General features: G+C 45.0%; 1 protein-coding gene across 1 annotated transcript in view; it reads right to left on the reverse strand.

Annotated features, from left to right (window-relative positions):
* The window catches only part of sntg2 (syntrophin, gamma 2), a 240,135-nt gene that overhangs the window by 58,513 nt on the left and 168,085 nt on the right, over positions 1–13,537 (reverse strand). The gene's annotated exons all lie outside the window — the stretch shown is intronic.

The following is a 13,537-nucleotide window of genomic DNA, read 5'->3' on the forward strand; positions in this document are numbered from 1 at the left end:
ACTGACTCTCAAAGACTGAGTAATATAGTCAGTATTAACCATTTGGGATACATTTTATCACAATTTGCATTTTGGACTCTAATTAATTGCTGACATTTTATAGCCCTCTGTCACCATGCAACATAATGACTTCAATTTGTATCTGCTACAACCCAGCAGCAATGGGGGAAAAGAAATGAATACTGTGAACAGGAGGTCACTGCAAAACAGCAAATAGGATCATGGAAAATTAAGTGAGGCTGAAAAGAAAGAAATGTTATTTATTCATGACACAGAAGCTGATCATTCAGCCCATTTTGCCTGGACGAGCCTGTAAATAAACCTAATTTGATTAATAGCAATAACTGCCTTTCAATGTAACTATAGTAGTGACTTATGGAGAGTTTGTTTTTATTTTGTTCATGGTACTTGGGCACTGCCTACTTGAAAAGTCGTGTTCATAGAATCCCTGCAGTGCAGAAGGAGACTGTTCTGCCCATCGAGCCTGCACCGACAACAATCCCATCCTATCCCAGTAACCTCATGTATTTACCCCGCTAATGCCCCCTGACACTAAAGGACAATTTAGCATGGCCAATCCACCTAACCCACACATCTTTGGACTGTGGAAGGAAACCGGAGCACCCGGAGGAAACCCATGCTGACACTGGGAGAACGTGCAAACTCCACACAGTTACCCGAGCCTGGAATCGAACCCGGATCCCTAGTGCATCATAGAGTCAAAGAATCCTACAGTGCAGAAGCAGGCCATTTGGCCCGAGTCTACACCGACCACAATCCCACCCAGGGTTTGTGAGGCAGCAGTGCTAACTACTATGCCATCTTGCCACCTGTTCATGAACCATTACAGTCCATGTGTTGTAGGAAGGCCCACAGAGCTGTTAGGAAGGGAGTTCCACTATTTTGATCCAGCGACAGTGTGATAACCCCCAGAAGGTCCATGAGAAATTGCTGATTGACTGCCCAGTTCGAAGTCATTGCCTGAACTTTTTATAAGGCGGGCTCAGGATTGAGCCTGCTGAACTTTAGCCCTAGGCAGGGACTAGTGTGTGTACACCACAGTAGTCATTTTCCTTTGCATTCTGTAATAAATTATGTTCCTTTCCAGTTGGGCTGCCTGATCATTACATTGGCGACAAGGAACAACAGAAAGTTTCAGACAGCCTTGTGTTTCAACAAATCCGGTAAGGCAGTGACGGGGAGATATTGAAAATGCTGATGTTTGGCAAATTGGAATCTTGTAATTGTGGGTGTGGAAAATTGGCCTCAGTACGCTGAAGAAATGCGATATTTATTCTGGGTAAACGGGATAGACGTCGACAACCGACAAAAGTCATCTTCATAATTGCTTGTGGGGCTCCGACTTTCATCATCATAAAAAGGCAGCCCCAGATTTAAAATCTTTTGATGAATTGGTAGATATGGTATCGGACCACTATGACCCTAAACCGTCTGTTATATTGCAATGCTACAGGGTTAACACGGCAACTAGACTCCCTGGGGAACCAGTCTTTGAATTCTGAGACTGCAGAAATTGGCAGAACACTGAGTACTGGGGAGCACTTCCCGAAATGTTAAGAGATCATTTAGTATGTGGAATTAATCACATTGTGACCCAAAGGAAGCCACTGACTGAACAAACTCTGGACCTCAAGAAAGCAATAGGACTGGTCCTTTCCCTCAAAAATGTTGAAGAGGGCCCAGGAGCTTCAGTGGTCCATAGATGGTGCTACTCTGAGTGACCCCCATACTGCAGAACCAAGTCCTCAATGGATAACGCTCACATCTCACATTTTCTGCCAAGAATGGGCAATTGGAGTCAGAGACTGCGAGATTCCAGAACTAGATGGGATGTCTTTCCACAATGCAGTGGGGAGCGAGAACATTCATGCGGCAGTTGTAGTCATAAGGTCCACCGCAGAGAAACAGGCAAAACACATATTGCCCAGGCCAAAGGGCAAAGCCACCTCAAGATAGGGCTATACAAATAAACCAATCTGAGTGGCTCCAATCATGATTAAACTCCAGGTAAATGGTCACCCCCAGGTAGGGGCTGCTATATCTATTATAGGGGAGCAAAACCCCAATTGGGCATCTTGTCTTTCAGCCTGCAGGACACTAAAGCTAGATTGGCCATATACATTAGGAAGCCCTTACATATTGTTGGGACCACTGTAACCCCAGTTGCGCACTGGCAACAGACAATCCAATTCCACCTAATATTGATTCAAGGACCAGGGCCCAGCCTTTTGGGAAGGGACTGGCTGCAGAAAATCTGCCTGAATTGGCAACAGATCTTTAAAATAGGTCCTGGCAATTTATACAAAGTAATTAGGAAGTATCCCAAAGTGCTCCAAGAAGACCTCGGGAAAATTAGAGGCACTAGGGCCAAGGTCTATGTGGACTCAAAGGCCCGACCGAAATACTTCAGGGTATGACCAGACTCTATGCCATATATGCCAAAGTAGGGGCTTAATTGGATAGTTCAGAGGAACTTGGCATCACATGTGCAGTACAATTTGCTGAATGGGCCGGTCCAGTAATCCCAGTTTTAAAACCTGATAATTCGGTCCATCTCTGTGGGGACTATAAGTTGATGGTCAACAGAGACTCCCGTTTCGACAGATACTCTATGCTATACCTAGAGCACTTATATGCGAAGCTAACTGGGGAGGGGTCACATATTTTCCAATTTTGACATGTGTCATGCCTACCTCCAACTGGAGTTTGCGGCATCATCTAGGAATTAAGTCACCCTAAATACTCATAAAGGGCTCCATGAACATGCTCGTTTGCCCTTTGGGGTGTGTTTGGCTTGCGCCATTTTTCAAGGGGTGATGGAGAACATCCTTCAAGAGGTGCCCGGAGTAGCAGTCTATCTGGATGACATTTTAATCTCAGGAGTTACTGCAAAGGGACATTTGGAGAGTTTGGAGGAGGCCTTGCACCCTTTTTTCTGATGCTGGCATTTGATTAAAAAGGGAAACATGTGTGTTTCAGGTCAATGAGGTAACCTATCTCGGGTGCAGAGTTGACAAGGATGGATTACACTCTGTTCAAGAGACAGTGAAGGCCATAAAAGGGGCTCCAACTCCAAGAAACACAACGGAGTTGAAGTCTTTCTCAGGTCTCATAAATGACTATGGAGAATTCATACCGAACTTGGTGACTCTGCTGGCACCCCTCCATGTACTGTTAAAAAAATCAGAAATGATCATGGCAAATGCCACAAGAGGAAGCCTTTGCAAACGTCAAACAACAATTACTGTCAACAAATATGCTCATCTATTATGACCCCAAATCATTGTAACCCGCAACACCTCCCCCTAAGGGATAGGAGCAGTACTATCACACCATTGGGATGATGGGACAGAACCTCCAATTGCATACACATCATGAACCATGGTGGATGCAGAGAGGAAGTATGCACAGATCGAAAAAAGGTTTGTCCATGGTGTTTGCAGTGAAACATTCCAGTAGTGCGTCTACAGTCAGCATTTCATCATAGTGACACTGTTAGGCTTCTTCAAAGAAGACAAGGTGATTCCTCTCATTCCATCAGCCCAAATCCAACGCTGGGCACTGCTATTAGGTTACTATGAATATATCTCAGAAAATGGTCCAGGACACATATACCCAATGCAGCCTTGAGCAGGCTGCCGCTATCCACCAGCCTATCTTCTCCTCTGAAGATGGATGAAGTTGCCATGACTCTCTGAACACTCTGCCAGTAACTGCCAAGCAAATCCAGGCATGGACCCAAAAGGACCCTACATTGGCGAAACTATGCCACGTTGTACTAAATGGTGGACCACCAAGGTGTGCTACGGAGGATTTGAAACCTTATCTTTCTAAATATCAGGAATTGAGTATAGAAGATGGCATCATGTTGTGGGGGGGCCCAGATGGTTGTTCCACATCCAGGTCAATGGCCAATACTTCAAGAATTGCACAAAGGCCACCCAGGAATTTCTGCGATGAAAATGTTTGCAAGGAGTGATATCTGGTGGTCTGGCATAGACAGTGATATTGAAAACCCGGTCAAGTGTTGCAAAACTTGTGAGGAAAACTTGAAGGTCCCAACAGCAGCCTCAGTGAGCTCTTAGAAATGGCTGGGGAGACCATGCGTGCGAGTACGTGCAGACTTTCCAGGGCCATTTATGGGCTCCATGTTTTCAATTCTCATTGACACACATTTAAAATGGATCAGTGTGCACCAGATGGCCTCTACCACCTCTTATAATGCCATAGAGAAACTCCATCAATCTTTTAGTATGCATGGTATGCCCAATATCCTCGTGACAGACAATAGGACCCCGTTTACCAGCAGGGAGTTTCAGGCCTTCATGAGTGCAAGCAAAGTAAGGCGCATCCACACAGCACCCTACCACCCATCCTCAAAGGCCGGGCTGAGTGGGCACTCCAGACATTCAAAAGTAGAATTAAGAAACAAATCACAGGTTCCCTAGAAATAAAGCTTGCACATTTTCTATTCAACTATAGGACTATGCCACATGTGACGATGGGAATAGCCCCAGCTGATCCCTTTGAATTAGGCTAAGCCTGATGTTCCCAAATTTTGTTGGCAACGTCGAGTTAAAACAAAAAGCCCAGAAAAGGACCATGATGGTCAAAGACCAGGAAATACGGTCCACGAGGAATTTTGGGGATGGCTCTCCGTGGATGCAAAGAGCTATTCTCAAGAAAATAGGACCAGTGTTTTATTAGGTAAAAAACAGGCAGAAAACCTTAAAAAAGCACATAGATCACCTCCGTCACAGAAATCCTCTGCAGAGGCAACGGTTTATATGGACACTCACTGTCGGCGTCCTTCACACTGGTCTGTGGACGGGAAATTCCGCCTTCTAAAAACTCAAGAGCCAGTCATCTGGATGAAGATGATTTTGGCTCAGACATGGAGACAGGCATTAGATACCCAGTCACAGGTCGCCACTGAGGATGAACCACCTGTAGTGGCTGGTCGACACTCTTTCTGGGACAGGCATTCACCTATCTGTTACACACTCCCCAACCAGACCCTACAAGCAATGGAGATCAGGCTACAGGCCAAGAGACAGAAAAGGTCCCGTTGTCATGGGAGCAAGGGCGGACCCTTGGACTCAGGAGCAGAGGGTGCTGGGAGGGGTGGGGGGAGGTGGTGTGGTTGGGTATGATAGTCCCCATGAGGTCCATGGGGAATTATTGATTGATCTCGCTGTGTGGTTCATTGAATATGAGTTTCCTGATCACAGGCAGTGAGTGGCCTGCCCAGCTGGAATTCATTAGCTGAGCCTTTTACAAGGCAGGCCCAGGACTGGGCCTGTTGAATGGTTGTCCCAGGCAGGGACTAGTGTGTGTACATCAAAGTAGTGGTTTTACTTTAAATTTGGTAATAAAATATGTTCCTTTTCCAGTTAGGCTTCCTGATTCATTATAGAGAGTTGCAACACTTCTGCTCATTTCCCCCTGTCACTTTTAACCATTTAAGAACCAATGCTCTTAAATGGTTAAAAATTTACAGTCAGTCAGTTTCAGGAAGGTTCTTAAAAATTCAAGTTGAAATAGAGAATGTAGCATTTATTCCAACAGTTAGTTTCATAGCCTAGGTTCAAAGATCAAAACAGAAAATACACTTCACAATTAACAATGAAAGATCAGTTTACATAAGATTAGCAGAGTTAGGAAGAAAAGGCCATCACCACTGTATGAAGTCTTGAAAGTCTCATCCAGACCTATGGACAAATAGAAAAAAACCCCAAAAACTGGAAAGGTAATAATTGCATTGTCATAGTCTAATAAAGTATTATTAATGTTGCATCTCCATGCCCCAGCTAATGTTTGCCAGCCAAGAATCAAGTTGTACTTCACTCGGTGTTGTTCTGTGGCTCCTGCTACAAACAATATTACACTGCATGGTTCAAAGTGAACTCATTACAACGTCATGTATGAAACCTTAAACATGAAAGATGTATAACAATCTGATATCCACTGTATATATTGGTGAAGGCAGGAAGGTTTGTCTGATACCATTCGATTAATGTGGTTCGCTGAACCAGAGTTTTCCGATTCCCAATTGGGCCGGATCTGAGTTCACACCAATTAATGGTGTTGAGCTCTGCAAGGAGAGAGATTAGTTTATTTATTAGTGTCACAAGTAAGCTTACATTAACACTGCAATGAAGTTGCTGTAAAAATCCCTGAGATGCTTATTGGAGCCGACAGCAGCCATGACAGGACCTGCTGCGGTCTTGCACAAGAGAGGAGGCAGGAATTCAGAAGGCCAGAAATCAGTGCTCAGAAATTGGCTAAAAAGCCAGCCAGCCATTACTGTGGCTGATTACACAATGACACCTCCAGTTCCAATTTCTTTTTGGTGTAGCTCTCCACAATGACTCCAATAGCTGTGCACTAATTTGCATTGGATTGTTTGGGGTTTGGCAATTTCCTTTTTGAAAATCTCCTTTTGGTCTGTTAATAAACTCCTCACAGAGCTTAATAGACCAATAACTGGAGGTGAGTGGGTTCCTGCTTTTCTCTCTCTCCTGCCCTCCCTTTGAAACTTGTGTCACATTTCAGTGATCTCAGAATCCAGTGATGCCCTCTGGCAATTTCCAATGCACACGCACACGCTGCCCAACCTCTCCTGTAATTATAAGTTCAGCTCAATATTTCCCACAGGTTGGGGGGAATTGTATTGGATTTGGCATTCACATTTCCTGCAAATAATTGACTTTTCTTAAGATCATCTTGGTTCTTTAACTTAAAAAGAACTGCAATTAATTTAATTATCCCACAAAATGACTGTGGAATAGCTGGAACTATATTGGGCAAATTAAACTTAATTGTTTACAAGATCAATATACATGTCACGTGGTTTAACTCAAGGTCTGTAAACTGCAAGTAAGCCAGAGCATCAGCAAGACAGTGATTAAGAATCTCAAGTATTTCTCTCTCTCTAATTACATCTTTTTAGAAGATTTGCCTTTTCCTTCATTTAATTGAATTCTGACTTGTATATTTTAATTGTAGAATGTAGTATGTACTGATCAAGTCAAATTGTCTTTTGGACTCTCACCAAACGGGGAGGGGGAGGGGGAGGGGGAGGGGGAGGGGGAGGGGGCGGGGGCTTGGGCGTGCGAGGGGGCATGGGAAGGGGCGTGCGAGAGGAGGGGGCGTGCGAGGGGAGGGGGCGTGCGAGGGGAGGGGGCGTGCGAGGGGAGGGGGCGTGCGAGGGGAGGGGGCGTGCGAGGGGAGGGGGCGTGCGAGGGGAGGGGGCGTGCGAGGGGAGGGGGCGTGCGAGGGGAGGGGGCGTGCGAGGGGAGGGGGCGTGCGAGGGGAGGGGGCGTGCGAGGGGAGGGGGCGTGCGAGGGGAGGGGGCGTGCGAGGGGAGGGGGCGTGCGAGGGGAGGGGGCGTGCGAGGGGAGGGGGCGTGCGAGGGGAGGGGGCGTGCGAGGGGAGGGGGCGTGCGAGGGGAGGGGGCGTGCGAGGGGAGGGGGCGTGCGAGGGGAGGGGGCGTGCGAGGGGAGGGGGCGTGCGAGGGGAGGGGGCGTGCGAGGGGAGGGGGCGTGCGAGGGGAGGGGGCGTGCGAGGGGAGGGGGCGTGCGAGGGGAGGGGGCGTGCGAGGGGAGGGGGCGTGCGAGGGGAGGGGGCGTGCGAGGGGAGGGGGCGTGCGAGGGGAGGGGGCGTGCGAGGGGAGGGGGCGTGCGAGGGGAGGGGCGTGCGAGGGGAGGGGCGTGCGAGGGGAGGGGCGTGCGAGGGGAGGGGCGTGCGAGGGGAGGGGCGTGCGAGGGGAGGGGCGTGCGAGGGGAGGGGGCGTGCGATGGGAGGGGGCGTGCGATGGGAGGGGGCGTGCGAGGGGAGGGGGCGTGCGAGGGGAGGGGCGTGCGAGGGGAGGGGCGTGCGAGGGGAGGGGCGTGCGAGGGGAGGGGCGTGCGAGGGGAGGGGCGTGCGAGGGGAGGGGGCGTGCGAGTAGAGAGAGAGAGAGAATAGAGAGAGAGATTCTCCTGTCCCGGCTGCTATGGGAATCGTAGCAAGTGGGAGGCGGACCACACAAAAGGTCCTTTGACCTTGGACAGGTTTCTCCAGTTTTGGGGCGAGCGGGGCCAGAGAATCCCACCCAGCGTCTTAAAATTTGAAGACCCTGGAAGTGATTCCGAAGCTCATGTAGCACTCATAATTTATCCTTAACAAAAACATTTTTACGTCCATTTGCAAAGCTCTGTATGTAATATGTTACGTTGCTGAGGTTGATTGCTCTAGATTGTAAAGCTTCTAACATGGGCTCCATCTGACCTCCAATCCAGGAGAAGGCACTGCAGATCATTGCTCCTCACCAGAGTTTCCTTTTACTGTTAGATACAGGTGGCCAGGAACATTCCTTTTTTCAGAACGTTCAAAAAAGATCCAATATTCAGAAGCTAAAACTGAGTTGGCCATCTATCTCAGCACAAGTGAACTTATAAGTGGACAAGATGGACTTTCTGTGACTTCCACTGTTGACTCTGTCTAAGCATACAAAGTTTGGAGCAAGTCACTCAATTATTAAAACAGGCAGGCGCTTACAGTAGGAGTGCATATGAGGTATCCACAGGAGGGTAAAGGCTACAAGATTGAGCAGAGTGTGAGACATTCTGAGGCAGAGGTTGATCTTCCCCTTATTTAAAAATAAGTCTTTTGCAATCTCTTTGTTACGCTTATAGGTGGGCAGGAAATGGGAAAGATTTGCTAGGTTTTCAGTTGTCTGTGACCTGGATCCTCAGCTGGGGCCATTTTGGCCAGATGGTGTGCCAGTCAACTTCCTCTCACTAAAAAATGCTCGTACTTGCCCTGAGAAATCTCCTGTAGATCCAGGTGTTAATTGTATTTTAATTGTGTTTAATTGTTCACAGGTGGTGGTCATTAACTGCAGATTCACTTGTGTTTCTAAATAGGAACAGACTGAAACTGTAGTTGCTGGATGAGGTGGTGCATGTTTGTAATGGGTATAGCTATAAATAAATGCATATAACACTGTGTAAAGATTGGCTCCAGTTCTATCCTGCACCACCTGTTATTCTGACTTATAACATGGCAGTAAAAAACAGTGGCCTGGAGGTGAAGGTGAAAATTTAAGAAATTAGTTTCAGACAGGAAACCAAAATCCTTCTTGCTATTCTGGAAAATGGCAGGAAGAGATTGGACATTGTTGGGGTGTGATTGCTGTCCTGTGTTTTCAGACCCTGAGCCATATGACAGTGGAAGAATGAAGTTATCATGTGGACAAGGGATACAAGCCTACAAAAGAGAAAACAAGGCATGACCGTAACATTGTCACTTTTACAAGAAGTAAAATCAAAAGTAAAGTATTTATTCAATGGATGTCCAGCAGTTGGATAGTGATGGTTTCTATCTGAATTCTTGGATGAAATCTGCAAGAAAGATGATCTGCTAATTGTCTATGAAGCATAGTCAGAATTTGATATATATTGTGAAAAACAGGGAGTCATCTCATAGAAGAATATCTCATGGATGATAACAGATTGCAAACAAGACTGACAGAATTCAACTTGGGAATCATTGGATGAACATTAATGTTTAAAATATTGAATTGTGCCAAGATGCCTGATATGGCAAGGCATTTCTTTTCTAACTGGTGATCTATTTTTAGGAGACTCTGTTGGATCAGATGTCTACTGCCTGAAAGAAAACTTTGAGAAACAATGACTTCCTTCAGTCTTTATGGAAGAAATTAAACATTCCGCTGTGTCACAAAAAAATAACACACACAATAATTTGAAATAGTCCTGATACCAGACATGGGCATCCATATAACAGAGGGATTAGAGATAAGCAGATTGAGACTTGATGAGGCTTGATGAGGCTGTTATAGCAGAAGACAAAAGTGAATCAAAAATATTGGACCATTGAATCACAGGAATGTCCAAAAGATGTTTAACATGCTTCATGTATGACTTATGTGGTGAAACGTCTGAAGAAAAGGGACGGTATCCTCAATATGGCACACAATGCAGAGGCTGACTAATCTGAACAAATTTCACTGGTCATGAGGAGTCTTAATCCTATGATAAATATGTTTGTCACTGACTCCTGTAACTGTGGAATGCTATTTAGTACTTGTGCTTCTGCAGTATATAGTACAGCTTGATTCACTAAGTAGTGAGGATTGACACAAGATTAAGGAATATAGAAATGCTACTTGCTTCAGATTTGGTGGTTAAAAACACGAAGTCAGGAAAAAGAGTTGCAATTCCATGTAAAGCAGTGAAAACAAGTCATTTTATGAGGACTGATGTAGTTATGTGAGATATTTATGCTGTTGAGTAAAGCTTCTGTGAAAAGGCACAATTTAAACATGGCATGAAGCATGATATGGCAATTGTTTTTTGGAGGGGAGTTGATCTGCAGTTTACACATTCAGAACAATATTGCATCCCTTTAACAGAACCTAATGTTCCTCAAGAGAATGTTAGACAAGTATGAATGGCCTGAGGAGTTAAGATTTAGAGAGAACAAATACAAGTTGTCCTAAAGTTACATTGGCAATTTGTTCAGCCTCCTTATCAAAGATTAAAAATCCTGCTCAAAAGATACAAGCTAAGTTAAAGTAGGGGATTCAAGACTAATAGTAGGGAGAATATCAATGCTTGGGCTGACAAATAACATTCACGCCACCCAAGTGCCAGGCAATGACCATCTCCAACAAGGGAGAATCTAATTATTGCCCTTTAATATTCAATGTCATTACCATCGCTGAATTCTCTACTGTCCCATTGACTAGAAACTCAACGGAAGTAGCCACTTTGACTACAGTAGCAGGTCAGAGGCTGGGAATCCTGTAGTGAGTTACTCATCTCATGACTCCCCAAAGCATGTCGGCAATCTATGAAACAGGGATGTGATGGAATATTCTCCACTTGCCTCGATAAGTGTTGCTTAAACACTGCTCAAGAAGCATGACACCATCCACAAAGCGGCCTGCTTTATTGACACCCCCTCTGCAAACATTCACTCCCATCACCACTGACACACAATGGCAGCAGTAATGCCAGTCACAAGATGCATTGCAGCAATTCAACAAGGCCCCTTAAACAGCACGTTCCCTGTGACTGCTACCATCAAGAAGGACAAGAGCTGCAGATATATGACAAACCAGCACTTGGAATTTCCCCTCTAAGCCACTCACCATCTTTCACTGCTGCTGGGTCAAAAACCTGGAACTCCCTCCCTATCGTCACTGTAGGTGTACAAACACCATATGGATATTCAGGTGACAGACATTCTAGACTGATTTAATGAATGGAAAATGAGACAATTGTGGGGTGTACAGGAAATGCTACTGGCAGGTTCAAATGTTCAGGATGCCAAAACACAAGGCCCATGGACTGACAAAACACGATGAAGGAGTGGAAAGTAAGAAAATAGTGCAAGTACTGATAGCGAGTCTGGAAGTGGCAATCACAAACTAGGGAAAGAATCTTTTACAGTACAAGAAGGAGATCTCAAAATGGTCTCGACAGATATAAACATGAAAAAAATATAGGTTGTGTTCAGATAAAAGTAGATCTGTCAACGGTTTGGTAATGTTATGAAGTAAAATGTTGACACATCTTCATAAGATCATTTCTTATGGGGTAGTACTGTGGAATTTAAGAAATGCTTCATCAATAAGATTAAAGTAAATTTAAAATTGATAGTCAGACCTGTGTAGCTTTTAACTACATTAATTTAGATATTAAATTAATTTCATCCTGTTAATTGTACTAGATCATCACAGAAAGATTAGGTTATAATAAGAGGAGACAGAGCAATCACAAAGCTTGATTGGTCAGTTGAACTAGTTGTCTAGCCACTCAGACTATATGAGATAATAGTTTTGACATGTTAGCTTTAAGTACAATGCTGAACCCTTCACCCACAGAGTAACTATTTGGGTGGCATGGTGACACAATGATTAGTATTGTTGCCTCATAGCGCTAGGGACCCAGGTTCGATTCCTGGTCTGGGTCACTGTGTGGAGTCTGCACGTTCTACCTGTACCTGTGTCTGCATGGGTTTCCTTTGGGTGCTCTGGTTTCCTCCTACAGTCGGAAAGACGAGCTGGTTAGGTGCATTGGCCATGCTAAATTCTCCCTCCGTGTACTTGAACAGGCGCTGGAGTGTGGCAACTAGGGGATTTTCACAGTAACTTCATTGTAGTGTTAATGAAAGCCTACACCAATTAAAAAACTTAAATAAAACATGAAGGAAGTTGCATTTAAATAAGTGAGGCCTTAAGTTCCTATTTCTAAGTGGTCCAAAGAACATAAAACTAGCAATTTTAGGAATATTTCAAACGCTAATCTCTTGATGAATATTCTAGTGCACCTCGTTTCATAATATTCTTGTGTGAAAATGGGAAATGTTGCCTTTAGTTTGAGAAGCTAAAATTAAAAAAAGGGTTGTTACAAATACTTCCGCTGCTGAGACACTGGCTCTTGTGGAGGCAATAGATGTTGGATACCATTTGTCAACGACTTCAAGCGGAGTCTTATACAATGAACATATTGGAGATAGTGTACCCATTGAGTGCTACGCAGAGATAATGTACACACTATAAAAATTGAAAGAGAGAAAATGTTAGTGATTGGCCTTACTGGCTCGATAAAACACTGGAGAGAAAAAAAACTCTAAAATTAAATTGACAGATACAAATCAACTGTTGGATTGTTGTACAAAAATGTGTGTAGAATCCCTACAATGCAGGAGGAGGCCATTTAACCCATCGAGCCTGCACCGACAACAATCCCAACCAGGCCCTAATCCCATAACCCTGCTATTTACCCTAGTAATCCTGACCCTAAAGGGCAATTTAGCATGGCCAAGCCACCTAACCCACTCATCTTTCAACTGAGAGGGGAAAATGGTGCACCCAGAGTAAATCCACACAAACACGAGGAGAATGTGCAAGCTCCACACAATCGCCCAAGGCTGGAATTGAACTCAGGTCCCTGGTGCTAACCACTGTGACACCGTGCCGCCCCTAAAGTTAAAGTCACCGTATTCCCAGATGGCAATCTGTGATTTTTAACTTGAGGATCACCAGACCTTAGGCAAGGGGCAAGGTTGAGAAAGTGGAGTCTTCATGAATAACCTCAGCTAGTACAGGAATTGAACCCACACTGTTGTTGTCATCCTGCAGCACAAACCAGCCAACTGAGCTAACTGACCCCCAAAGAAGCTGTGAGGTACTCTGGAGGAGAAAGGGTGGTTATCTCAATGTAATGCTTTTGCATTGTCTATGGAATCTTTTGATTTAATTTTGGATTTCTGGATTATAACACCAGGTACCTGTCTAGTTCAAGGACCTTCTGCCCCTCTCCATCCAAACTAATCCTGGAATTCTGTTGGAAGAGCTGGGTGTTTTTAGCCTATACTTCTGTTTGTGACCAGGGGTTCCAATGGAAGACTTAAAACCTAATGTTTGAAAAATCATGTGGGCTGTGAATTGGACAGAGTGATGTCACCACCCCAATTTCCAATGTGTGCTGCCATTATGCAG

The sequence above is a fragment of the Mustelus asterias genome, chromosome 5 (assembly GCF_964213995.1).
Source record: "Mustelus asterias chromosome 5, sMusAst1.hap1.1, whole genome shotgun sequence".
In the NCBI taxonomy this organism is placed as follows: domain Eukaryota; kingdom Metazoa; phylum Chordata; class Chondrichthyes; order Carcharhiniformes; family Triakidae; genus Mustelus; species Mustelus asterias.